This window comes from Lissotriton helveticus, chromosome 3_1 (assembly GCF_964261635.1).
Source record: "Lissotriton helveticus chromosome 3_1, aLisHel1.1, whole genome shotgun sequence".
NCBI lineage: Eukaryota > Metazoa > Chordata > Amphibia > Caudata > Salamandridae > Lissotriton > Lissotriton helveticus.
In genome coordinates, this window is record NC_136061.1 from 389,020,883 (window position 1) to 389,046,719 (window position 25,837).

The following is a 25,837-nucleotide window of genomic DNA, read 5'->3' on the forward strand; positions in this document are numbered from 1 at the left end:
CAGGGTCAGGGAAAGCCGTGTCTCTGAGATCGACCCTACTCCTGGTTTGTTCGTCCGTAAGAGTCACGCAGTCATGTACAGGGTGCACATTGGGATCGTTCTCTGGCAAGGGTAACAGAGTTGCCGGGTTCAGTGTGGTGCATCTTTTCAGGGTGATATGGGGCGCAAGCAAAGTCAGTTCGTATCCAGTCAGTCGTGCACTCGTCAGATGTTGCGTCTTGGTTTGGTTCAGGAGGGTGTCCACTGCATGGGGTACCAGTACCGTGAGGGAATTCGAGAGTACAATCCCCTCACTCTGTCGGATAGAGATTGCAGCAGCAGCTACAGCTCGAAGGCAGGCAGGCAAGGCTCTGGCGACAGGGTCAAGAGTGGCAGAGAAGTAAGCGCACGGTCGTTGCCTAGGGCCAATGGCCTGGGTCAGGACGGATAAAGCGCACCCCTCCCTTTCGTGAGTGTAAAGGGAGAAGGGCTTTTTGTAATCAGGGGTACCTAGGACGGGGGCTGAGCAAAGGGCATCTCGCAGTTCCGTGAAGGAAGATTGACACTCAGGGGTCGTTAGTCGTGTCATTTGGGGGCCCTCGCTGTTGTCCCTTATTTCTCGGTCCATTTGCTATGTCCCTGGGGTCTTTGTTTTTGATTATTTCCAGAAGAACTGGGCACTGGGATTTCCAATGGCCAGTCCCTTTGCAGAAAGCACACTGGTTCTCTCTAAGGTCTGTGCGTCCATTGTGGGAAGTCAGAGTGCGGTCCTGGGGAAATGTAGTCTTAGGGACGTTCGTCTGGTAGTTTCCCCGATAGTGGTCTCGTCCTATAGTCACCCCTTGCAGTTTGGCAATCATCACCCTCTCTTTCAAGTCCTTCTTCTTTTTCTCTGTTGCCCTATCGTTTTCATTTTTCTGATGTTCATAATATTGGGCCATTTGGAGAATAGCTGTAGGTTTGGAGGCTGCCCAACTACTCTCGCTGGCCTGTAGTTTCTGGGAGATCTCCGATGACAGGCCCTTAACATAATTCTGGACAAACAGATGGTGTCCGGTTGCAGTGGTCATGTCCTGGCCGCTGTAATCGGAGAACACCGTTTCAAACCGGGAGAAGTATTCCGATACATCCTCCTGGGGTTTCTGGCGACAGGCTGTTACTATCGACCAGTCCACTTTCTTTTCTGGGATCAGGGTTTTTAATTTCTCCACAATTTTATCTGGAAGGTCTAGAATGGATTTCAAAGGCTTTTGTCCTGGTCCCCGTTGTTTATCCAGATCATCGAGTTGTGACCAGGTATGTCCGAACAGCTCAAGGTGGTCGACTTTCCGGATTTGCTTCCACACATCAGCTGGTAGACATAACCCGAAGAACAAGTCGATGTCAGCCAGGGTCATAATCGTTGAACCCAGGGCTGTGCCCAATTCAGTATAAAAGGCAGTGGGGTTTTTACGTAGGTCGGGTAGAGATTTCCGGAATGTCAGAATCTCTTGCCGGTCCCATGGCTGGTAGACCCAGTTGTACACTACCCTTCCCTTCGCATCTTGGTTGTTTGCATCATCGTGAGTCCCTGTACCTCGGGGAGGAACCCAGTAAGGGGCAGCCTCTCGTATCGGCATCATGGTGTTAGATTGCTCGGTTGATGGTTCGGTCACTACGGAGGTCGCGGATTTAGTTCCCGACTCTCGTTCAGTGAGGTGGCGGAAAACCTCAAGCGTACGCGTAAGGAGGTCCGACACATCACACTCGCCCTCATCCCCGATATCGACCTTCCGGTACAGAGTCGTTAGGCTCCCGGGACCGTTGTCTCGATATCGGTCCTCGTATGCATTCAAGACATGATAACACAGTCGTACGGTAAAATGTCGTCTGTGACTCCCTGTATACGAGTTGAACATATCCGTGATGTACTCTTCATCTTCCTTTCTTTCTACCAGTGTCCTTGCTATTTTGTCGATCCCTGCTCGCTCATCTTTGCTTAGTCTGCTTGTTCTTGCAGGGCCAGCCCCTCGAGTCTCATGGTCGTCTAACGTTGTTGTTGATGCAGTATTTAATACAAGGGGTTCGGCTGGCACAGAGGCCATTGGGGCCGAAGCTGTGGCGGTACTTTCGTTTGTACCTGGGGGTGGCGCGTGCTGCGCTAAGGGTTGGGAAGGGGCATATGGAGGGGGCATGTAGATGATAGGAGGGCCTAACAGCAGATCATCGTTGGCTCGTTGTTTTGAGGGTAAATCAGGGTAGAGCATGGAGGGAGTTCTAACTGGACACTGGCTCGGTGTTTCCATTTCTAGTTTCTGTTTAGCTTTCTCTCTTTCCTTTATCTCTTTTTCTAGTTTCTGGGCAGCCAGGTGGGCTGCTTTTCGCAGCTCTTTTTCCAACCTACTCTCAGTTTTCTTTTTGCGTTGTTCAGTTTCTTTGCGCCACATGCCGAAACTGTCAAGCATAGTGGGTGTTGTCTTGTTTTTACCAAGGGCTGTTTCTAGCGTTTTTATTTTATCATCATCGAAGGATCCTATCAGTGGCCACTGACTTTCTTGATCCCTTTTCGTATATTTATGCCATAGTTTGCTATAGGCTATAGCGGTCAATCCATGCTTCATGAACATGTCCTTATTAGGGGTGCCTTCCAGTGGGGCTGGATGGTCCATCTCTAATAAGCGGTCCGGGCTAAACAGGCTACTAATCAGTGGGGAGAAGACAGACATGACGGCTCGTAACGAGGGACTAAAAGTCAGCACTGCCTATCTTATCACTGGGTGCAAAGACTGGACAGAATATTTCTATTCTACGTTGTTTGCAGGCAGTGAATACCTCATGGATCAAAATAACAAAAGACCAATAAATATTCAATGGGGAGAATGAGTAGGTCCGCAAAGATCTGCGTTACCTACCCTTTTCACTATCTGCAAAAAGGTGGTCTCTTCCCTGTTTGCAGACAGAGAATCTCCAGAAAACAATAGTTTTGCGAACAACAGTTCAGTTTCAAGTAATTATTCAGTGGGGGAGAAAAAAATAGGCACGACTGCTGCCCTACCTATCCTCCACTGTTTGCAAAGAGAGAGCCTGTTGTTTCTCCGTTTGCGGACAGCGAATCTCCAAATAAATAAAAAGAGCAATACTAGTATATTTTTTTTAAACAATCAAGCAATCATTTCGCAATTTGTCGTGTTTACGCGACCTTACCCGGACCGCATGGACAGTTTCTTGTCTTCCGAATCCAGCGCCCGATCGTCCTCTCTTCTCCGTTATCCTCGCGGCACTCCTGATGGTTCCCAGTCAGGACCGTAGATCACTCGAGAGAGGTCTGTTCGGAACCAGTGAAGTTCGGATGATCGGCTGTCAGACGAGGGTCTATCGGACAGACGCGTTCCCGATCGTTGCAGTCGTTCACTCTATCGTCAGGACCTCTCCCACTGGATCCACGAGTCGCTGATGGGCCCCACGCTTGGGACGCCAATTGTAAAAGGGGGACACTACCAACCAGAATATAAGATCCTTAAGTATTGCCCGGCGGTGTCGCCTCTTGAACCCACAAGGTATTTGACTAATGAAGAGGCAGGCGCTGGAGACTGGAAGGCAGGAAACAGGGTTTTTATTCTCTCCGGAGGAGAACACAGCAAAACAGACAGCAGGTATCGTTCTGAGGTGCTCTGCCCGCATCTCTGAGGCCTGGCCTCTTATACACAAGTTAATCACTTTATTGCATGAAACACATTCTCGTTAATACTTTGATGTACGAAAAGACATCCTCGGAATCTCCCCTTCAGGTCCGTTCCCACACATAGTTACAGTTGAAGTCCCCACCCCGGTCACAACAGGTGGTGATCATCGCGCAGTAGGATATTCCGCCGATTCATGGAAGGTGTGGGGTTCGATCGGGTCTCGTAGGGTGGGGGTTTTGATCGACTCGGGGGTCCTTTGATGAGGGAAGCTTCCCACTGTACTGGGGGTAGTAAACAGTATCCGCAGAGCCAGATGGCGGCCTGGGAACGGGGAAGACAAATGGGCACACAGGAAAAAGGGTTTGCATCAAAAGGACCTGGGACCATGAAAGGAATGAAGGGAGGTGTCGTGCTGGGAACAGGATGGGATTCCGAGGCAGAGCTGCGCTGAAGAGGGGTTTATGACCCGAGACATGTGAGGGCGAGGGGGTTGCCAGCATACGGGGGATGCCCGTGAGGCTAGGAGAGGGAGAGAGACGCGCTGGTTATCAGAAAAGGGCCGGGAAGCCATGGTGTTCAAAATGGCGGCTGTTTACGTGCACGAAAAGGGTTCGAGAAGAGCAAGAGGGCGCCGATAATGTTGACGGTCTCAGCCTAACTTTCAACACCCTCTCTCTCTCCACCCCCTCTCTCTCTATACCCCTCTCTCTCTACACCCCCCCCTCTCTCTCTCTCTACACCCCCTCTCGCTCTCTACACCCCCTCTCTCTACACCCCCCTCTCTCTACACCCTTCTCTCTATACACCTCTCTCTACACCCCTCTCTCTCTCTACACCCCTCTCTCTCTATATATATATATACACCCCTCTCTCTCTCTCTCTACACACCCCTCTCTCTTCACACCACTCTCTCTAGCTCTCTCTTTTCGTCACAATAAAATCACTGAACATAATCTTTACAAAAGTTTAAGCTATTGCCATTATAAATTACAATAACTTTTATTTAAGTATTAATTATTTAACAAAAAATAAAAGCCATTGTTATTTGTAATATCAATACATCTAAGTCACGTAAATACAACACATATTGCATTACAAATGCTATAGGTGTCACATTTGCGAAAGTTAAAACTATTGGCATTGTAATTGACAAAACTATTAATTTAGCTATTTTCAAAACCAACACATAAATACAAAATGTGTCATTTACAATAACAATAGCTCAAACTTTCCTAATGCGAGCCCTATTGCATTGCAAATGCTTGTTCTGTCTGGCTGTGACCTCTTCCACCCTGCTCTCACTGCCTGCAGTGTGTGCTTTTCCCGAGCCCTGCTGTCTGTGCCTGACTGGCACCTCCTGCGTCGCTGGATTGTTGTCTCTGACTGTCACTCCTTGTTCCTCTCTCCTCATTCACAGCCCGTCGTGTGTGACTGCCTCTGCTTCCATTGTGACTGTCGAGCCCTGGTGTGACTTCCACCTTCGAGCCCTGCCGTCTGTTTTTCACTCTAACCATCGCTACCTCCCCCCTAGACTGTTCCGCGTGTGAATTCCGGGCCTGCAGTCTTTTGACTGCCACCTCCCACGCGCACGGCCTCCTGTGACTGCCACTTCCTGCGTCCCGACCTGCAGTATGGGACAGTTAGCCTTCGAGCCCACCTGTCGCTTCTATGGTCACCGCCATCTCCAGCTGTGCCGGGCAGTGTCCGGCACAGGTGAGCGGGGTCTCTCTCTCACTGCGGGGGAGTGCAAGTCAGCGAGCAGGTGCTGCGCTCGCGCGGGCTCGGCAGCAGCTGCCTGCGCACAGTGCATGCACGAGCAGTGCCATGGCCCGCAGTGTGCCCGTGAGTGACAGCTCCTGTTATTGATGTCCGTCTGAGCTGGTACTGTGCCAGCTGCTCTTGGCGCCTCTCCAGCGTGCTGTGTGTTGGGCCAGGTGTGCACAGGCCCTGTCCTATCTTGTCTGGAGTTCCCCAGGATTCTGCTCGCTCCGGAGCCCGGGATGTGTTCGCTGAGAGGAGAGGCGTGAGGGGTGGGGTGGAGTGAGTCTCATTGTAGATGGCAACTCCACCGCCAGATGGCAGCATTGTACCGTTTGATGGCAGGAAGTGTGTGGGGTACTAGGGGAACAAGACATGAATAACTGGAATGTCTCCACGTGGCAAACAAATGGTCTTAGGAAGCAAGGGGCGGTCAGGGAGCGGTAAGGCAACGGCTGCAGGGGGTCACACGCGAGCTGGACCTTGGGAGGCTGCCATGTTCAGAAAGATTCGGCTACCACCCCTCCCTTCCAGCCGTCTTCATAGGCCAGCACACGCATCTGTGCTGCGCCATACAGCCACCCTGACCCTCGTCATCCGGTGCCTACGCGTCCCTGCCGCCGACCCCCTCAAATATTGGGGTGTATACGCCTAAACCGCTCTGTGCTGGTCGCTGCCGTCCTGACAGATTGACATCAATCACCAATATGCCACCACACACCTTTGACCCGCCACCCTTGACCGCACACACTTGAGCTCTTAAGCACCCTGCACCCAAACCTAGTTTTGGCTACTCTGGGTCTAGGGACCGTCAGTGAGTGTAACTACAGAAAGTAAACATGCTTTATGGTTCCTGCTTCTACTGCCGCCGTCATGACCCTCTCATACCAGGGGTGGCAGGGGCAGTGCCAGGTGCACCGGGGAGCAAGCCAGCTGAGCCGTCCATTGTGTACTATGGGCCTGTGTGCTGGCCTCCGCGAGCCTGCCTGCGCCGCGCCTGTTCTCTGCACCCACCCGTGTTTACGGCCCTCCCTGCGCGGCTGTGCGTTGCCAGTTCCTGTCAGTATATACCCGTGTGCGCCTAACGGTTCCCATGAGCGAGGTACACCTGCGTTAGTTCAGAGTTCACGTTTGCAGGAAGAGCCGAATCGTAATTTGTGTGTACGGGGGAGGGGTGTTATGTAAGTGCAGAGACCACCCTGCTCCGGCTCTTGCGCAGAGTGCCTCTGGTCCTGCTTCTTAGCTTTCGGATGTAGCCGTGGGCACCCGGCCAGCTGCGGCTCCGCTGGCAGTCCCTCAGCGCTGCCTTTTTTATGGCAAAGAACACACCACAGGCTTGTCTCCGTGCCAGCGCCAGGGCGTTCAGCAGTTCAGCTCTGGAACATCTTTCATTTATTAGGGAGTGAAACTCCGGAGTTCAGGCTCTTGGTGTCTGCTGATTAGACGATAGTTTATAAGCAGTAACGCATTAAGGTTGCGCTGATGTCAGCCTGTTGTCCTAACGCCCGGCTGCTCCTCTAGACACCGCTCTAATTCCGTGGCATCCTTTCCTCCCACAACCCTGCTGCCGAGCGGTACAGTAAACATGAGCACTGGCGACACTAGCTTCGAGGTCCGAGCTTGATGCTCTAGAGGAGACTCTGACTTTTGCCGCCTTTGATTCCTGAGCGTTACTTGCCTCCCCCCGCATTGCCAGGTGATGGAGCGCCCTTCAGGCGACGCTCTTCGAACGGGTCTATGGTCTGTCAAGCTCCTGCCTGACCGAAGCTGAGCATTCCACGAGGGTGCTTAGGGACCTTGAAGCCTGGACTAAGCATGGCGATCCAAACATCACCGAGGAAGTCAGTGAGTGCGGCGTGAACCATTGTCTGCTTCTTTCCCCGGGGGCTGGTAACCCAGAACCTTATTTTGAGAAATCTGCCAAACGAGTACCACCCAGGGCCCTTTATTGTCTATTTACATAGTTTTGTGAAGCGCGAACCTGGCCTCATGCATACTAGAGCATGGTAGAGCAGTGGTACAGTACAAATACACGTTTTACACATCATCACATGTAAATACTAGGTACTGTCATGAGCTAAGTTTGTGGAAACCTCGTTGCAATTAAGGATTCTGAGTATTGAAACAGCCTCATTTGTGCCATACAGATAGCGATCCTGCACAATGAGCGAATGCTGTCATACTATCTCGATTATAGCGTACGATTTGTACAACCCATTTAGCAGTTTATATTGCTGCCCAGGGCAATTAGTACATGGTAAAGTACTTGTCAACGAAAGTCAACTATATGAGGATGCCCACAAACAATACTTTTGGTGCATGAGTCAACTAATTTAAATTTATAAACCGGATTGCAGGTCGTTTTACGTTATTAGAAAAATACAGAAGTGGTTTGGTTGGACATTCCAGAGAAAGCTGAGTGAGAGTATGCCAGACATTCAACCATTCTAGCACTTTGGATTCTCTTTAGCAAGAACGTTTTGAGTTCAGGCTTGAAAATGTTGGTAGTAGGTGCCGTCCTGGTGGAGCGGAGCATTGTTTTTCCAAGCTTGTCGAGAGTGGCTCTCCTGTCTCCAGCAATGCCATAACATGCATCTACTAGTCATAAATTACCCTGCGTCATTGGTCTGGCTGTGGCAGCGTTTGTTGAATAGTTCCTGTGTGAAGCAAACTTCCAGATATTCCTTGTTTACCTAGTGTTTTCTTCAACCTGCCTCACAGGAGGGTATGGGTGAATGTAAGTGAGTGATATGTAGTGACTGGGATGTAAACATAGCCAATTACCATTTAGTGTCTTTTCATCTTATCACACCTGTTGGCCTTTGTCCTTTTGCCGATTTCGGTAGAGGTCTAAATCGATAAAACCCTTGGACACTGTTTTCCTCTACAGGTGAAAACAGAAGACATGCACACAAAAGGTGATGGGGGTATGCTTGCAAAAAATCTAACCACTTGCAATTGCTTGGGGTAGCATTCCAACCCCTCACTCTTTTGCCCACCATGCCACCTCAGATTAGACCCAGCCATGTGCAAATCACTATTGTTCCTGCTCCAATTGGAATAGTCTAGCCCTAACTGCCAAGCCAGGTTCTTTCTGAAGCAGAACCAGCCCTATTGGTTTATGAAGCAAAGGCTATTGGGTCTGCACTCTATGGCGCAGAAATGTGGGGCTTTGAAAATCTTACATCTTTGCAAGCCTCAGAAAACAAATTCCTACGGACTCTTACTGGTACACCTAAAAGCACTCCGTTGTTACCTCTCCGATACGATCTCGGAAGGAAACAAATCAAGGATCTGGCCAGATTACGCCCGATTTTGTATTGGCGTAGACTCTGGACCACTCCCCAGCTCTCACATTATGCCGCGGGTTTTGTGGATGTCATCAAGGCTGATGGCTTTCACAAAATAAGCTGGCTTAATTCTCTGAAAGCTACATTGTTTGAGCTAGGGTTGAGTTCTTTATGGCTAGACCCTGCTGGGGCATCATTTCCCTCTAAGCTTGTCTTAAAAATATCTTTTGGGAAAATGTTGCTACCAAAATCCTAAGCATTTCCAGCACTGGGTCCATGTCTATGTACTTCCTTGAGGCTAAGATGTATCCAGCCTTGGAATCATACTGGGACATCATCTCAAAGCCAGGTGACAGGAAGCTCCTATTTCAACTGAGAGCTGGTGCACTTCCTATAAGAACACTGACTGCTAAATGGGGTTCAGGTGACAGTAACATTTGCCCAGCTCGTGGGACAGGGAAAGAGTCATTGGGCCACTTTCTGTTTTCTTGTAGGATTTACGCTGCACCGAGACGCGTCTGGTTAGCACCTATGTGCAGGAACCTTGGAACATGTAGTTCTGTAGCTATGCGAATCATATGTACGAGCCCAGTTTCTTGGATTTTGATAGCTACGGCGAAATATCTGGGTTGGGCGTGGGCGATCAGGCAGAGACTGCTAGTTAAATAACTATTCTCTGTCTGAAAAATTGATCCCCATGAATTTGATATTACTGTTTTTTTTAATTATCAATGTCTTGTACTAAGATAGAGACTGCTAGTTAGTTAACTATTCTCTGTCTGAAATAATTGAATTTTTGTATTTGTATTTCTGCTTTTAGACACTGGCGTTCTATATCTTGAATTTTTTTTTTTTAATCAAATTTTTTTATCAAATGTATCAATCTTTCTCTTTACCAATCATCATTTGTTGTTATTTTAAAACCTTTTTAATTGAATGTATTTTTATGTATAACCTATAGTGCTGTGTCATTGTGTTTGACAGAAAAATTTAATTCCTTTTTAAAAAAAAAATTGTGTACCATGCTTTTATGAGTAATAACTCGAATAAAGCACTTTTGACTTGACTTGACTTGAAGCAGAACACAAGCAACCAAAGAGCAGTTTCACCCAGATTAGGGCCTTCAATCAGGTGTAACTTGGTACCAGTAGCACAGTGAAAAAGTACATATATTTTAGAACCAGTGTTGGACGACATACAGCCACACTTGGCGAAGAAGCTTTATCTACAATTTAGGTATGAAGTCCTTCCGCTGCGTTCATTTACCAAAAAGTGGGAGGGCTACACAAACACAGAGTGCCCGGCATGTTTTAACATAGATGAGACTGATCTCCAAGTGATATTTTTCTGTCAAGAGTACAGCAAGGCAAGGTCCCAATGGCTACTCCAACTTTGTAGGCATTTGGGGTCTAGACACTGTTGCAACGTGTATAGGATTTTAAAATCTGACACGCACATGCCCATTGTTTTTTCAATTTCACGCTTTTCGTTTACCATGTGGTGCACACGCAGAGCCATCTTAAACAAAGTTTGTAAACAGGAATGACAACTGTCTAAGATATGTTATAATTGATGTTTTTCGCACATACTGTATTTATTTGGTTGCTGTGAAGTCAATTGAACTATTCTTGAGGACCAACATTTCTTGACATTGAATGTATATAGAAGATTGCCCCGTAATGTTTGTAGTTTTACGTAAACACCATGTTGACAATTGAGGCAAATATGCTGGCTGGGTAAATGTACTGCTTTTCTGTTTCTGTCATCATCTTTATGTGTACTGCAATTTTAAAATTGTAACACTAAAAGGAGCAAAATATTGCTTGGAAATAGTCTCTAAATGCATACTGCACAAACACTTTGTCCTGTATTTCAACATGGCTGATGCCTGGAATTGCTGCTCCAGAGCGTGGAATGTATATCTTTTTTAACTATTTGGATTTTATTCAATTTTAAATTGTTATTTTAAACTGTGCTTCTATGGCCAATTGTGCTGAAATAAAGTTCTTGTGATGATGATTTGTATATAGTTTGGTCTAATCTTAGGTGGGATGGTGGGCAAAAAAACTGTGGGTTGGAATGATCTCCCAAGGAATTGCCAGTGGTTAAACTTATTGCATGCATCCTCCCATCACCTTTTGTGTGTTTGGTTCCTCTTCTTCTTTACGTGAACCATCCCATTTCTGAGGAACAAATTCCAGACAATACTTTTAAGGCTGCAAGGAGTTTCTGACAAATAACCCATGTGTGGGATGGATGTGCCTCAGAGGCTCTGTGCACATCATTATAGTGTGTGGAAAAGTGGGATATACTTTGTTTAAAAGATTTCATCAGAGTAACTGCATGTTTTTTTCCATGCAGCATGCAAATCAGGCCTCCAAGTTATGGGCAGTATAACGTTTTTCCCTGAGATGCTCCTGTCCCCATCTTTGCCTCTGTGATTCAGCTTGGGTTCCATCTGCATAGTTCCCTCTGGCTTTACAAGGACTGGAGACAGATGTCTCAATAACGATTGACCCCCTCAGGAGAGACAGGAGTCATGTGCACTTTGGTGTTGTTGCCTGAATGCCCCTTACCTACTAGTTGAAACCTTCAGTTTGACCTCCATCTGTAGACACCCTCCGGTCTGAGCCTCTAAAAGAGGCGAGTGCAGAAGAAGCGGCCCCTGTGGGTGGCTGATCCAGGGTCAGGTAGCATTGCCCCTTGGGCATATGTGTGCCTCTGTAACTGCAGTCTTTGCCTCCTTCGGTTTGCGCATTATTGCTCCTCAAGTCCCCCTGGTGTGACCTTGGAAGAAATGAGTGCCAAGAGGAAGAGGCAGAAGAAGCTCATGGAATTGACTGTCACATGACAGTGAGAGGCCAGGGTCGATATGAACTGCTCTCTGCTTCACCCCACTTTCTTTGCTCCCCTTTATTTAAGTCTCGCCTAGGCATTGCATGCGTTACATGCGCTGTCTCTTCGAGACATGCTTTATCTAGAACATGTTGGTACAAAAGGGGGTGGTGATGGACAGAGCATCTGAACCAATCAAACACTCTCACCCAGTCAACAGATCTGAGTTTAATCCATCACCGTTCTTTAGCCCACTCTGCCACCCCAGTTCAGACATGGCCATATGCAAATCAGTTTGACCCTGTGCCTCATGGGAACAGTCCAGCCCGAACTGCCAAGCCATGCCTTCCCTGGACCGGAAACAAGATCTCCACACCACTGGAGTCAAGCTATCCTGGCTGAAGACGGCTGATAGCCAGAAACCGGTCTAGGATGCTTGATTCCGGTCCAGGAAAGACATGGCTTGGCAGTTCGGGCTGGACTGTTCCCATGAGGCACAGGGTCAAGTCTGATTTGGATATGGCCATGTCTGAACTGGGATGGTGTGGAGTGCAAAAAAACGATGGATTTTGGCCCAGATCTCTGTACTGGGGTAAATGTATGACATTGATCTGCATTCTGTCCATCAATTGTTGTTTTTGCATTTATCTAGAACATGGGCTGATAGCACCTCCCATGTTTTCCGTTGGCTCCTGTTATTACCCTTTGTAAATGGCGGCTTGTGATTGGGGACTATGGTTAATCGGAGTCTGTGGGAGCTCAGGAACAGCAGTCCGATCAGCTTTGTTGCGGTTCCTGCAGATGCAGGGGAGTGACTCCTTCACTCCTAGGGAGATTCCTTTGGGTTTCTTGGTTGTCCATGGACCTGGAGAACAACCTGTATGGAGCTGAGGCACAGACGACGCATAAGACTGGCAGGATGACGAGACCAGGAGCAGCAGGAGTCTTCCCGGTGCAGTGTTGGTTCCCAAAGCGAAGTCCAACGAATTTCAAAGTGCCCAGACAGTCGAAGATGAAGTGGTTTCAGATCTGAATTTTGTCCCATGACAACCAGAGGTAAGCCCTTAAGTACCCTAAAGAGAGAGTTGGGATGATTTAGGGGTTCCTCCCAGAGGAGGGGCTGGACAGTGGGGAGGATACTCCCACATCCTTTGCCCAGTTTCTCGCCAGAGCAGGAGCCAATGGCTCCCTGAATTGGTTCCAACTGGAGTATGCAAGGAGTGCACCAAAATGCCCTTCAAAGCAGTCTAGCTGTGCTGGCAAGCACCCCCATCCTGGCCCAGTGTCTGGGAGGTGGTCCCACCTCCCTGTGACAGGAAACCTATTGTTCTACCTTCCTCTGCTTGAGCTTGGCTCATCAGCAGGAGGGCTGAATCGTGTCTGTGGTCGGCAGCCATAGCTTGCAGTTAAACTCTGGAAGACTGGCACCGGGAGCTCAGAGGGCTTCCCGGAGGAGCCCTACAGTGCATGGAATCATACCTCCAACACCGTTTACGGTGTTGGCATATGATCCAACATGTTTGATACCATAAATGCCAGGGTTCGTTATGGGCAGTTGAGAGCCAGCCATGACGCATGATCACTCTATGTATCGTAATGGCTGTTGCACTTACAACGCCTGAAGAATCGACTCCGGCATTTGTAGGGGTGCCCTGCTCATGCAGGGGCACCCTCACACTTATAACCAAGCACCCTGCCTTCAGGATTGAACGGCCTGCTTTAGGAATGACTTATAGGTTTTAAGTGTAATGACCACCGGTATAAGAAAACTTATATCTGTTGTAAGTGGTGCTAGCACCAGCTTACCCAGGCTGCAATGGCAATCCTGTAGTCACAATTTGGGTGGTCTCACATGGGTGGCATAATACATGCTTCAGCCCATGGGGGACCCCTGGTGTACCTATGCCCTGAATACACCAGTACCCAATCGAGGGTGTACCTAAATACTCACCATGGTCCAATTTAGGGAGGTAGCACAGAGACTGGGGTCCTGATTAGCAGGATCCCAGTCAGACTGGTCCAAAAACAGAATAACACCAGCAGTAAGTGGGGGTAACCATGAAAGCAGATCCTACTTTCCTACACAACCCCTTCCCCAATCTCCTAAACATAAGGAGATGAGACTAACCTTGCCCAGTTGAGTCTTAATTTTTTAAGTAGAAATATCTGTAGAGTCCATCTGCATTGGCATGGTTACCCCCAGGCGTATGTTCCACTGAAAAGTCAATCTCCTGTAGGGAAGTGGTCTACCTCAAAAGTTTGGGATTTTCACCATTCATTTGTTTAAGCCATAAGAGGAGCTTATGGTCTGTCTTAACAAGGAAGTGAGTACCAAACAGGTATAGCCTCAACTTCTTCAAGGCCCAGACCACAGCAAATACCTCCCTCTCTATAGCTGACCAACCTCTCTCCCTGGGGGTCAACCTTCTTCTTATAAAAGCTACTGGTTGGTCCTGGCCCTCTGCATTAAGTTGTGAAAAACCATCCCCTACCCCTATCTCAGAAGCATCTGTCTGGACAATGATGCTCTTGGAGTAATCAGGACTTTGCAGAATGGGGGCAGGGCACACGGCCTGCTTTAGGTTATCAAATGCCTTTTGACAGCTGACTGACCACTGAACATTATTTGGCATTCTCTTGGAGGTGAGATCATTAAGCGGAGTCGCAATGGACCCATACCCCTTAACAAACCTCCTGTAGTACCCAGTCAGGCCCAAGAAAGCTATGACCAGAGTCTGGGTGCAACCCAGTCCATGATGGTCTGGATTTGACTTTACAGTGGCTGAACCTGGCCTCTATCGACCAGGTGGATCCAAGTATATATACTTGCTTGGCCCTGTCTGGCATTTGGTGGCCTTGATACTGAGTCCTCACTTTTGTAGGGCCTCCAGAACATTTCTGAGGTGGACCAGGTGATCCTCCCAGGTGGAGCTAAATACAGCAATATAATCAGGATATGCTGCACTATAGGCTTCCAGACCTGTTAGGACTTTGTTCACCAACCTCTGACATGTGACGGGTGCATTCTTCAAGACAAAAGGCATGTCCACTGGGGGTTGAGAATGCTGTTTTTGGCTTGGCATCCTCAGAGAGTTTTATTTGCCAGTAGCCAGCAGTCAGGTCAAATGTACTCACATATTTGGCTGACACCAAAGTATCTAGGAGCTCATCTGCCCTTGGAATGGGATGGGCATCATTCCTAGTGACTGCATTGAGGCCTTTGTAATCCACACAAAACATCATCTCTCTGTTGCCACCCTTGGTGTGAGGTTTTGGTGCAAGGAGTAGTGGACTTGCCCAAGAGCTACCTGAAGCCTCAATGCACCCAAATTCCAGCATCTTCCAGTCCTCAGTCCTGACGCAGTCTCTGACATGGTCAGGCTGTCTGTAAACGGTTTTCCTCACAGGCAGACTGTCACCTGTGTCCACTTCATAGGTACACCAGGTAGTTTGACTGGGAGTAAGAGAGAACACGTGGTTCAACTGATTGAGGACTTTCCTGCAATCAGCTTGCTGCTGGTCAGTGAGGCTGCCTGCTCAACTGACCCATCAACAGGATTCTTAGAGAGGAGATGAGGGAGAGAGTCACTCTCTTCCTCCTGTCCCTCATCAGTGGCCATGAGCAAGCTCATCTCAGCCCTGTCTACAAAAGGTTTTAGGTGGTTCACATTAAGTACCCTGTGGGGACCTCTTGGATTACCTAGGTCCACCAAGTAGTTTACCTCAGCTTTTGTCTCCAGGATTATGTGGGGGGCACTCCACTTGTCTTGGAGAACTGCTGGGGCCACTGGCTCCAACACTTACACTTTCTGTCCTTGCTGGTAAACAGTCAGTACAGCCTTTTGGTCATGCCAAGCTTTCCGAAGCTCCTGGCTGGCCTCCAGGTTTTTGCTTGCCATCTTCATGTACCTAGCCATACATGAATGCAGACCATGGAATATAGTCCACGATATCCTGTTTAGGCGGTTTAAGAGGTTGCTCCCAGCCCTTCTTAACTAGATACAATGGACCCCTAACCGGATGCCTAAACAGATGTTCAAATCGGCTGTAGCCAACCCCTTCTGTGGGACCTCTCTGTAGGCAAGGTAGTAAGACATCCCAATTTTGCCTGAGCTTTCTGGGAGCCCCATGATCATACCCTTTAGGGTCTTGTTGAACCTTTCAACAATCCCACTGCACTGTGGATGGTAGGGTGTGGTAACGTTATAGTTTACTCCACACTCTTTCTACATTGATGTGATGTAACTAGACATCAAGTTGATACCTCTGTCTTTAAAGACCTCCTTAGGGAAGCCTGCTCTGGAAAAGAATCCCAGGAGGGCCCAGCCACCACAGGAGCTGTGGTGGTCCTATGGGGAATAGCCTCTGGATAGCTAGTGGCATGGTCCACTACCACTAGGAGGTAACTGCGTTTAGATGCAGTTGGAGGGTTCAAGGGACCAACCATGCCAATCCCTACCCTCTTGAAGGTAACCCCAACCACTGGGAGTGGAATTAAGGGGCCTTTGTCGTGCCACCTGACTTACCACTGGCTTGGCAAGTGACACAGGAGTGTCAAAACTCCTTAGTATCTTCAGACATAAAGGGCCAGTGAAAATGAGGGACAATCCTGTCCCAGGTCTTGTTTTGCCCAAGATGGTCTGTAAGTGGAATTTAATGTGCTAGGGATAGAAGAAGACCACTGGACCTCTGAAGTATTACCGACCTCCTGGTGGCAGCAGGCTTGGGGTCTCTACCTTAAGAAAACAGAGGCCCATCTTCCCACTAGATCTTGTGGGACCAACAGACACTCCCTGTCTCCTCTGCATCAGCTTGCTGTCTGAGCTGTTCAACAGAGGGACCGTATTTCTGCTCCAAACTGCAGTCTGCCCCGGAAGGGCCTCCTGCCACCAAGAACTCTGCCTGGGCAGGCCCAAGTTCCTCTGGGACAGTTCCTTCACAGGGACCGAGATCATCTCCCTCAGGAGACTGATCCTCACTGGGAGTTTGGGGGGTGGATAATTCCTAACCCTTCCTGCTCTTTCTCTGAGGAGCAATCTGGTCCATTCTTTCAGGATCCAGTGCTCGCCTAGTGCTGAGCTCTTTGACCTGACCCTTGTGACAGCAAATGCACTGGCAGAGATGCCCATAATCTCTTCATGTGTCCTGAACTTCACTTCAGACCATGCTGAAGTTTCTAAATCCTTGCCCAACAGACAATGTACTGGAGAAACCACAACTCTTTTAGGGCTAGTTACCCCTCCCCAGCTGAGATTCACAACTGCCAAGCAGTGATCAGTCCTGACATTGCTAGCATTGGTGACTTGGTACAACCAAGTATGATCTGGTCAGAGGACACACGTTTCTCTGCTACCATTGTGACACTGGCCCCTGTAAGCCATTGCTTCTTTTCCATTTATTAAAGACTGTTCCCTGTACTTGCCCAGGTTAGTGGGACTTACTAGTAAGACAGCAAGATCTTTGCCACCATCACAGACAAGGACAGCCTGAGTGAGAGTTCTGACTGGACCGGAACCCAAGGTTAACCCTTTTAATCCCTTGGTTGCTGTACTTCCACTTGTACTGGTGCAATGGGGAGCAGTTGCCTTAGGGGCAGTGGTAGTAGGTTCTGTGGCCTTTGGACAATCAGCATCTCTTGTCCAAATGGGTCTTTACGTTACATTAAAAAACCAAGGTTTCTTTTTACCCTTCTTGGAGTTTTGAGGCTCTCCCCCAGATTAAGGTTTTTGTGGACATTGAGAAGACTCCTTTTTATCTTTACTCTTCTCCCCCCCTTTCTCTTCGGATTTAGAAGAATCTTGCTTTTTCTGATCACCTCCAGCACCATGGTTTTTCCTGGTGCGGACCCATTTGTCTGCCTTCTTTCCCAATTCTTGGGGAGAGGTCAGATCAGAGTCCAGCAGGTACTAGTGCAGTATTTGATTCTGACAGTTATTAAGGATGTGCCCCCTCGTCAACAAATTATACAATCCCTCATAATCCTGTACCTGCTTCCTTGAAACCAGCCTTCCATAGCATTTAATTAGCATTGTCTATGAAATCAACCCAGTCTTGAGTGTGTGCCTTCTGGGTATCTCTGAACTTAATCCTATACTGTTCAGTGGTTAAGCCAAACCCATCTATGAGGGCACCCTTCAAGACTGAGTAATTGCCAGCATCCTCTTATTTAACAGTGAAGAGCTTGTCTCTACCTTTGTTAGCAAAGGAGAGCAACAGGATAGCTGCCCTCTGCCCTTAAGGGACCTTCTGAACTTTACAGGCCCTCTCTAAGGCAGTGATTCATTTCTGGATGTCACCCCCCTCCTGGTAAGGAGGTACTACCCTGCTCAGGTTCCTAGTGTCAAAAGATGGTTTCCTGATTGTAGGTACACTATTGCTGCCACCATGGGACTCTAGTCCCAGTTTCTTCCTAGCTTTCTGTACTTAGCGGGTCTCCTTGTCAAGGGCCAACTGATCTTGCCTGAGCCAGAGTCCAACTCTCTCAAGTTTGATCAAATGGTATTCTCTCTCCAATGAGTCCTCCCTCTTGCTATAGACGGAGGTCCCTATTGAATGATTGGAAGCATTGGACTCGACAGAGGCAAAACTAGACCTACTCTGCCTACTCTGAACCCTGCCAGGAGGAATAAAGGGGGAACTAGGGACACCCTCTGTGCCATCTGCACTATTCCCTGGGGGATCAGAATTGGCCAGTGTGGAGTGCCCAGACTCCTCTTGGCCATACTCCGAATTAAGGTCACTAGAGGAAGACCTCTCTTCTGGAGCATTCCCACCCACATTGTCCTGTTCCTTTGACCTATCTGGATTCTGCAGGTCGTCCTGGATAAGTAGCTCTAAGAGATACTTTGTAGTGGGGTTGTTAACTGCCTTTATCATTCTAAGACTACACAGGGTCCTTAGGTCCTGGAACTTCAGGCCACTGTACATAGCAGACTAGGGTACACTGAGATCTCCAACTAAAGACATGGCGACTAGGTATAGTGTGGTGTTGCACCTACCTACACAAGTGGAAACGATACGTCCTAAGATTGGAGCAAGGGTTGTGCTAGACCCTTTACAATCAATCTACAAGTTCAGTACTTGTCTATAAAATATTATATGTGCCTAATGCTAGTGATGTTTTTTCAATTAATCCACACCTAGATTAGCTGGTAAAACATGGCAGGCTTGAATCCCAACCGCTGCACACCAATGTAGGGGGCTGGCTTAGTGTAAGGTGCTCACTTATGTAAGTAGAGCACCCTGCAGTAATCCAGACAAACCTTATGGTGATTTTAGTGGCTTAGACAACCTTAGAGAGCTCTCTAAGTAGTAGCTGTGTAGAGCAGCCTTTAGGCTTAGTCCAGAAGGAGTATGAAGCAGTTTGTTTTTCCAGTACTAATCAAATTGTGTAGGTTAAGTGAAAAAGAACCACACAGTGAAGGTATAAAATGTATATTTATTATAAACACTCACTAAGACATTGCAATATCTGCTCCCCGGAGATATAATCAAATACACACAATACTTCACTAATAGAACATGTAAGTAGCATAAATACACAGTGGTCTCCAGGGGGAAGACCAAACCATATACTAAGAAAGTGGAATGCGACGCACAACCTAAGTCGAGACTGGACCCAAAAGACTTAGAAGAGCCAGGGACCCAAGGAACCACCCAAGGTAAGTACCCAGGTACCTCACGAAGGCTGTGTGCAGAGTGGAAACACAACAGCGTGCTCGACACAAGTCAATGGGGAAGTCGCTGTTGCAGTTTTCAAGAAGGACCCTACCCAGAGGACCCTGAAGATAGCCAGTAAAAGATGAAAGGTTGGAGAGTCACCCCACCCGTGGCTTCCCTGGGAAACAGTATACCTACACCAGGGAAGCCGGATGAATAGCTGATAGTGACGTCGAAAATTGACCACAATGGAGGACTTAAATAAAGATGCAGCTGGCGAAGAAGCTGAAAGAGTCCAGTGGAATCTAAGGGTGGATTCAGGATGAGAGGTACCTGCAAGCAGAAGTGACAGATTCTATGCCACTCAGGAATGACCAGGAGGCAGGGAAGACAAATGCACACAGATGTCGGAAGATGCAGTTCACAGGGGTACTGCTCCAGCAGTTCCGACGAGGGATACTGGCTTTAAACGTGCCGTGAAAACAGTGTAGGCCTTGAGCGAGTTGCAAAACCACCATCTGTGTTGCTGAACCTTTCAGAGTCCGCTTGAGGTCAGAAACCGCAGACCGGTCAGCTTCCTTGTGGTGCCTGCAGATGCAGGGGAGTGACTCCTTCACTCCAAGGGAGATTCCTTTTGGTGTCTTGGATGTCCACAGACCTAGAGAAGAATCTGTTTGGATTACAGGCACAGACGACAGAGAACAACAAGGCCAGAAGCAGCAGGAGTCTTCCCGGTGCAGTCTCGGTTCCCAAGGCGAAGTCCAAAGTGCCCACACGGTTGAAGATGAAGTGGTTTCGAATCTGAATCTTGTCCCATGACGAATCTAAAGCTCCACCCACAGGTAAGCCCTGAAGTACCCTAAACAGAGAGTTGGGACGATTCAGGGGTCCCTCCCAGAGGAGGGGCTAGATAGCGGGGGAGGCAGGGTGGGGGGCGTTGATACTCACATGTCCTTTGTCCAGTTTCACCCCAGATCGGAACTGGTACCAACTGGAGTATGTAAGTAGGGCACCAAATGTGCCCTTGAAAGCAGTCTAGTGCCGCTCGCAAGTGCCTCCATCCTTAGCCAATACACCTAAGTCCTGTCTGGGAGGTGGCCACACCCCTGCTTGAGCTTGGCTCAGCAGCATGAGGGCAGAATTGTGTCTGTGGTCGGCAGCAGCCACAGCTCGCTGTCAGACTCTGGACGACTGGTACTGGGAGCACGGAGGGCTTCCCCGGGGAGCTCTACAGTGCATGGAATCCTACTTCCAACACCGTTTACGGTGTCGGTGTATGATTCCAACATGTTTGATATGAAACATGCCCGGGATCATTACAGATTGTTTAGAGTTAGCCATTGCGTAATGACACATGGCCACTCTATTTATTGTTATGGCTGATACACTTACAACGCCTGGTGAATGGACTCCAGCGTTTGTAGGGGTGTCTTTCTCATGCACAGGACCCCTCACAGTGGAACCGAGTACCCTGCCTTCAGGATTGAAAGACCTGCTTTAGGGGTGACTTATAGGTTTTAAGTGTAGTGACCTCAGATGTAAGATAACTTATATCTGTTGTAAGTGGTGCTAGCACCATATTACACAGGCTGCAATGGCCGGCTTGTAGTCACAATTTGGGTGGGCTCTCATGGGTGGCATAATACATGCTTCAGCCCAAGGGGGATCCCTGGTGTACCTGTGCCCTGGGTACCTTAATACCATATACTAGGGACTTACAAAGATACACCAGTAGCCAATCTGGCGGGTACCCAAGTACTCACCATGGTCCAATTTATTGAGGAAGCACAGCGACTGGGCTCCTGATTAGCAGGATCCCAATCAGACTCGTCAGAAAACAGAATGACACCAGCAAAAAGTGCGGGTAACCATGATAGCAGATCTTACTTTCCTACACATGTGCGCTTCCTTTTTTTTGTTCTTAGGTTCGTTTGTGACAGTGTTTTCTTTTTTGTTTGCCTTTAGAGCTCGCTCCTGCCTGGGCAGCAAAGAGCACGCAAAGGAGGCTGCGGGGGCACACAGGGTCACTCTGTGCGGCTCCTCATTGCACCGCAACAAAAGCTCTGTGTCATAGCTGCTCAACCACAGAGGGCATTTTGCTCCTCCTAGAGGATGCAATTAGTAAGGGCAGGTAGCTTGCTAGTTAGCATCAAGAGCAAGGTATTCTAAGGCATCTGAAAGAGACACGTTAGTGATAGATTCCTTACCTTAGAATATCCCCTGGCGTCAGACTGGATCCGGAAAGTTTTGCTTAGCAATACTCCTACGCGTCAGTAGGTGGCGTCCTGCGGCTCCGCGTCCGTTCGCTGGCGTCGTATGCGCCGAGATGATGTCACAGAGACTACTTAGGCGTCCCCATGAGAGCTGGCGCCAGTTCTTTCTTTTTCCACGCCAGTAAGCACAGATCCGGTTAGAGCACGTACCCTAGTCATTTTTTGACTATCTTTTTGAGACTTTTGTCTCATGTTGATTTTCTCTGGTGCGAGTAGGGATGCCTGGTTTTAAGTCTTGCAGGGTCTGCCGTTGCAAAATGTCGGTGGCGGACCCCCATGATGTCTGTCTCTTCTGTCTGTAGCGCGACCATGACTTTCGGTCCTGTCTGGACTGTAAGGCTATGGCCCCGATGGCATTGAGGGAACGGTGCCGGAAGTTGCTTGAAGTTTAGCACTCGTCCCCGCGCCGTTCGAGATCTAGGGGTCGTTCCCATGACTGGCTGAGTTGTCATCACCACTCCTCTTCACCCTCGGATTCGGGTAAGAGACTGAACAGAAAGAAGTCAAAGAAGCTTTTTCGCTCTCCGACCTTCCCCTGTTGGTCCTCAGATGCGGACAAGGGGGACGTGGCTCCTTTGGAGCCTCGGAGTCCCGCAGCTTACCTGCCTTACCGGAGTCCGCCGGCGACACCGTACAAATGCAAGAATTCCCTGCTGCCATGGACTGCCTTTTTAGGCCTCGGTCTTCTGCCGGGAAGCCTTCGGGCCCTGCGGTCCCATGTCTGGATCCTGCTGGTCCGTCGACTCCTTCGACGGATCCAGCCCCTGCGCCGCCAGCGATTCCGGCCCTGGACCGCAGGATCCCGCGCCCCTGGCTCCGGCCTCGGCACCAAGAGGTCCCATGCTGCCGGCTCCGGCGCCGCCCTCGGCTCCACCGGCGGCGCCGCAGTGGATACAGCTGGTTCCGCCTCTGCCCCGGTTCCCGGAGGGATTTGTCCCCACCTGGGATCCGCATTGGAAACCGGCGCCGGCACCGTTTATTCCTTCAACGGTTCCTGTCCTGCCGCCGATGCCTGTGCCTTCGGGGATGGGGGAGGAGGATGACTGGAAAGGGTTTGAGGACCCGCTTGCTCGTTAGTGTGATTCTGAGCAGGATTGGGTGGATGACTTGGAGGAGGCTGGAGGCCTCGACGTCTCCTCTGATCCGGGGCTTGCCTCTCCCCTGCCCACTATGGAGGAAGGTGCCTCGTATACTGTGGTGCTCCATTGGGCTACTGAGGTCCTTAACCTCGATCTCCCCACGGTGACCCTGAAGACAAACCTCCTCACTGAGGTGCTCCAGCCGGCGTCCACTTCTTTGGAGCCGCTGCTGCCCTTAATGATGCCCTCACTGAAGTCTTGTTGGGCACTTGGTCACGACCCACCACGGGGTCCCCTGTGGATTAGAACTTCACCAGGCATCATCGCCCGGCACCGGGTGACCCTGCCTTTCTGACCACTTATCCTACACCCGAAAGTCTGGTCATTCAGGCTTCTACGTCCCAGAGTGCCTTTCCCTCTGCTCCGCTGGATAAGGACTCTATGAGATTGGAGTAGTTTGGCAAGCGGTTGTTCTCTTCGGCCAGCTTAGGACTGCGGTCAGTGAACACCGCATGCCTTCTGGGCCGCTATTCCCGCACAGTGTGGGATTCCGGGGCTGAGGTGTTGCCTCAGTGCCCGGAGGAGGTCCAGACTGTGCTGTCTCAGGCTGTGGCTGAGGGTAAGAACGCGGCTAGATTAGCCATTCGTTGTGGCTTGGTTACCTCGGACCTCCTTGGTAGGGCAATTTCCACGACTATGGCGCTTCGGCGTGACGCCTTGCTGAGGTCCACTGGGCCCTGGACGTTCAGAGCCTGCTCATGGACATGCCCTTTGACGGCACTGGCCTGTTTGGTGATAAGCCAGACATGGCATTGGAGCGTTTTAAGGACTCTCGAGCTACGGCCACGTCCGTGGGCCTTTCCGCCACGCGACTGGCCACGTCCACGTTTCATTCCTTTCGTGGCCATGGCAGAGGCACCCCTGGCTGTTCGTTCAGCCAGAAGCCTGCACAGAACCAGACTCAGCAGGCCCGTGGGCGTGGCGGCCGCCGCGATGGCTCCGAGGGCCGGCATGAGTTTCAGTCCACCTCCACCCAGACGTCTACCTCGAAGCCTTCCTAGTCTGAGCTTCGGGTCACACCGCACACCAGTGGGTGGCAGGATTCGCCGGCACCTTCCCCATTGGCGTTCTGTCACTTTCGACAAGTGGGTGTTGCAGCTCGTCCGGAGGGGCTACTCCCTCGCCTCGAGTCTACCCCCTTCTTCCCCCCCCTACCCTTCCTCCCCCGGCCATGCCTCCTCAGTTCCACCGCATGTCGGGGGATCACTTTGCACTTCTCCAGCAGGAAGTCGCAGCCCTCTTGGCCAAGGGGGCCATTGAGCGCGTTCCTGGGCTGGAAGTAGGACGTGGTTGTTACTCCCACTACTTTCTGGTCCCCAAGAAGGACAAAGGGGGTTTGCACCCCATCTTGGACCTCAGAGACGTCCATCGCTTACTCCGGAAGGAGAAGTTCAAGATGTTGACTCTGGCTTACGTCTTGGCTGCCTCGACCCTGGAGACTGGATGGTAGCGTTTGACTTGCAGGACTCATATTTTCACATTCCCGTACTGCCTTCCCTCCTGCGTTACCTGCGGTTCACGGAAGGCCAGGAGCATTTTCAGTTTGCTGTGCTCCCCTTCGGCCTTACCAGTGCCCCTCGGGTGTTCACGAAAGTGGTGGCGGTGGTTGCAGCTCATCTGCGCAGTCAGGGGTGTCCGTCTTCCCCCTACCTCGATGACAGGTTGTTAAAGGCGGGCTTGCCCCAGGCAGTTGTCACCCACCTTCAGACTACGGCCGACCTCCTGCACTTGCTGGGGTTTTCCATCAATGTGCCGAAGTCGCACCTGAGTCCCTCTCAGAAGCTCCCCTTCATCGAAGCGGTTCTGGATTCGATGCAGTTTCAGGTCTATCCTCCTGAGCATCGAGTCCGGGATATTCAAGCTATGATTCCGATCTTTCAGCCTCTATCCCGGGTTTCAGTCAGGATGACCCTCCGGCTCCTGCGCCTGATGGCCTCCTGCATCCTGCTGGTACAACATACCAGATGGCATATGCGGGCTCTGCAGTGGGACCTGAAGGTCCAGTGGGCACAGCATGAGGGCAACCTGTCCGATCACGTCCAGATCTCTGAGGGCACTGCACGGCACTTGCAGTGGTGGCACACGAATCGCGATTGGGTCAATGGCAGATCCCTCTCCCTTCCCCAACCGGAGCGCACAGTGGTGACGATGCATCCCTCCTGGGATGGGGAGGCCACTTGGGAGAGGCGGAGATCAGAGGCCTCTGGTCTCCGGAGGAGTTCCGGCTCCATATCAACCTTTTGGAGCTTCGGGCGATCCGGCTTGCACTGAAAGCATTCCTTCCCTCTGTCCGGGGGAGAGTAGTGCAGGTGTTCACGGACAACACCACCGCCATGTGGAACTGCAACAAACAGGGCGGGGTGGGGTCGTGGACCCTATGTCAGGAGGCTCTGCACCTCTGGACATGGCTGGAACATCAAGGCATTACTTTGGTGGTTCAAAACCTGGCAGGTTCTCTGAAAGCTAGTGCGGATAAACTCAGCCACCGGTGCATGATGGATCACGAATGGCGTTAGAACTCAGACATGGCCCAAGGTCTCTTTCTGCAGTGGGGAGAGCCTTGGTTAGATCTATTCGCCACCGAAGAGAACGTGCAATGTCATCAGTCTGTGGGTTGGAATTTCCATGGCGGCACTCACTCTGCGACGCTTTTCATCTCGAGTGGAGCTGCGGTCTGTTGTTCGCCTTTCTGCCTATACCACTTCTGCCCAGAGTGCTAAAGAAGATCAGGTGCGACCAGGCCCAGGTCATTCTTGTGGCTACGGATTGGGCACGAAGGTACTGGTATCCCGAGCTACTCAATATGGCGATCGATTCCCCGATCCGACTGCCTCTTCGGGAAGATCTTCTGTCGCAGCAGCAGGGGACGGTCCTTCACCCGAACCTGTCCAGCCTCCACCTCCATGTGTGGAGATTGAGCGGCGACAGTTGACAGCTTTCGATCTTCCTTCCGAAGTCTGTGATGTCATTCTGGCAGCCAGGCGACCCTCCACAAAAACGGTATACGCCTACAGGTGGAACAAGTTTGTGGCATGGTGCACAGATAAGTTTGTGGATCCCCTTTCTGCCCCTCTTTCCGAGGTTCTTCTGTTCCTTCATTCCTTGGCTCAGCAGAGCTCTGTGCTGGGCACTATCAAGGGTTATCTTTCGACCATCTCCGCCCTTCTGTGGCTTCCTGATCAGCCTTCTCTTTTTAAGTCCCTGGTTATTAACCGTTTCCTGAAAGGCATTACGCACACGTT

General features: G+C 50.0%; 1 protein-coding gene across 4 annotated transcripts in view; it reads left to right on the forward strand.

Moving 5' to 3' along the window:
- Positions 1–25,837, forward strand: part of SMG6 (SMG6 nonsense mediated mRNA decay factor) — a 1,202,478-nt gene that overhangs the window by 989,698 nt on the left and 186,943 nt on the right. The gene's annotated exons all lie outside the window — the stretch shown is intronic.